The sequence below is a fragment of the Arvicanthis niloticus genome, chromosome 16 (assembly GCF_011762505.2).
Source record: "Arvicanthis niloticus isolate mArvNil1 chromosome 16, mArvNil1.pat.X, whole genome shotgun sequence".
Taxonomy (NCBI): domain Eukaryota; kingdom Metazoa; phylum Chordata; class Mammalia; order Rodentia; family Muridae; genus Arvicanthis; species Arvicanthis niloticus.
In genome coordinates this window covers 42,069,484-42,071,956 of record NC_047673.1, presented here as the reverse complement: position 1 = coordinate 42,071,956, position 2,473 = coordinate 42,069,484, and the positions used below count along the sequence as shown (strand labels likewise).

Sequence of the window (2,473 nt, the reverse complement as noted above, 5' to 3'; positions counted from 1 at the left end):
GGCCCCTCCCCTGATCTACCTCACAATAGTTGGGCAGGGAGGGGAGGGTTTCACTAGGTCAAGAAGTGATGCATAGAAAGGATGCTTTGTCCAAGCGGCCAGCTTTTAAGTCAGTGGCTGCCTGGCTTTTCTGTGTTGACGGGACAGACTGAAGTGGAGATCCAGAGAGGTAGAATCAGCAGGAAACCATTTCCCAGTCCTAAGTCTCAGGACAGGGCAGAGCTAGCCCCCCAGGTCAGGCATCAAAGCCAAAGCAGAGACTGGAAGGCAGGTCTGACTTAGGCAATGATCTCAATAATGCCTCAAGTTGAAGCAGCCCACACTGGTGGGAGACTCCTTCACGATGACAGTGATGAGGTTGGCTGTGACATCTGTTACAAAGATGTGCTTGATGAGACTGCTGGTAGGTTTCCAGTCCTGGCTGGTCTGGATAGCTACAGACAGGTTTTGCCCAGCACTGGGAAGTGAGGACTAGTCAGGGTCTGAGTCAGAACTGTCATTCTCTGCTCATCTCAGCAACGCAGGCAGCTTTTGGCCTTCTCCCTTCTGCCTGGACTGTGTAGCCCTCCTGCTCACCGATGGGAGCAATGCATTTAACTGGGTCCCTCATGATAGGAAGAGCAGACAGAGCTGTTGTCTTGCAGGTCAGTTTTTCCTCTTTGTTGGTGTCTTTCATCAGACTGGCCAAGTTCTCTGGGGTTACCATAGTACTGGGGCCACCACAGGCCTCTTTGGTGTGGGCTTTCAGGGCAGCCAGGAGCACTGAATGGAGGGGGCAGCTTGGAGGATGACACCTCCAGATCCTTCCTGGTGGTCTTTAAATCCTTAGCCAGGCTTACAGGTCTTTGAACTGAGCTGTCTTCTGTTCTGGGTGTAGAGGCTTGTGTCCTGGTTTCTTTTGAATGGGATCCTTCAGTTCTAGCTTGGCTACCAGAATCTGAGTTTTTTACTGAGGCCCCAGGGGCCCCTCTTGGCGTCATCTTCTGGAGGGAGAAGTGGAGGAAGAGGGTGAACTGCTGGATTTTGACTTGGAGGGTCCATCTGGTTCCTTGAACTTGAAGCCCCAGGCCTCTTGCCTCTCTTTCAGTTCTGTAATTCCTTCTCATGTTCCTTCTTCTGGAAGCCCAGGTGCATCCTCTGGTCCAAGATATTCTCTTCAGGCTCCCAGCTGTTGTGTTTGGAGGACCAGCTGTGCCAATTGACCAGGTACTCCAGCTTGCCCTTGCAGAGCCACTTGCTCAGGATGCACTAGGAAGTGAAATTTGCTAGCCCAGGATTCTCAGCTCCTCCATGCTGCTTCCAGCCACTGCCCAGGCCTCTGCTTCCATTTTTATATTTTAACTTTTTATTGGATTCATCTGTTTGTGTTCTTTTGGAATTCTTTCAATTGTTTACTTGTATCTTTGTATTCTCTCTTGTCTTTTCTCTTCTTTAAATTTTCTTTCTTTCAAATGTAGTGATTTTTTTTTTTTTTTTAATTTCTTGTCCGGGATTGTTTCATATTTTCTGAAAGATGTTATTCATTCCCCTCAGCAGTCCTCTCAAGGTCATATCCCAGATGTTGGTGGATATCCTTGCTCATATAGGTGTGGAAATTATAGCCCCATTTCAGGAATGTACTTCCCTATGTCTTGTGCAGTTCAGGGAAACTTGCATCTGTGTTTCTTATACTGTGCACAGCCATGTTTTCTTGCTGGTCAATATAGCTCATTCAGATGAAAGAAAGCTACTTGCCCACAGTTTTCAGTTATTTTTTAGCTAATACTAAGCATATAGACTAATGGCATTTGCTCTTGATTTCCTAAATGTATGATTCACAGACAGTCTGGAGTGGCCAAACTGCAGATAGCAGTAATCTTTTGAGAAGTGTTATCTTCTTTGTATATTTTGGATATTATCCCTCTCTCAGATGTATGGTTACGGAAGATATTTTCTCAATCAATAGGTTGCCATTTTGTCTTATTTTCAATTTCCTTTGCCTTACAAAACTTTTCAATTTCATGAGATCCCATTTATCAATTTTTGATCTTAGAGTCTGAGACCAATTGGTGTTTTGTTCAGGAAAATCTCTCCTGTATGAATGGGTTCAAGGCTATTTCCCATTTTCTCTCCTTTTGGATTTAGTGTATTTTGTTTTATGTTGAGGTCCTTAATACACGTTAATTTGAGTCTTGTGCAGGGTGATAAATATGAATCTATTTGCATTATTCTATATGCAGACATCCAGTTAGAGACCAGTACCATTTGTTGATTTTTGTTTGTTTGTTTTTCTTTTTTTTCCATTGTATGATTTTGGCTTCTTTGTATTTCTTTGTATTTATTTCTGAGTCTTCTATTTTTTTTTCCATTTATCAACTGTGTTTTTCTGTTTTTATCATTATTGCTTTGCTCTGTAGTACAGCTTGAGTTCAGGGATGCTGATACTGCCCAAAGATCTTTTATTGTTCAGGATTATTTTAGCCATCCTGTTTTG

The 2,473-nt window shown here is 43.4% G+C and overlaps 1 pseudogene; it reads right to left on the bottom strand.

The window, feature by feature from the left end:
- Positions 1-496: 496 nt before the first annotated feature.
- On the bottom strand, positions 497-1,292 carry LOC117721301 (chromobox protein homolog 2 pseudogene; annotated as a pseudogene).
- Between the last annotated feature and the right edge of the window lie 1,181 nt (positions 1,293-2,473).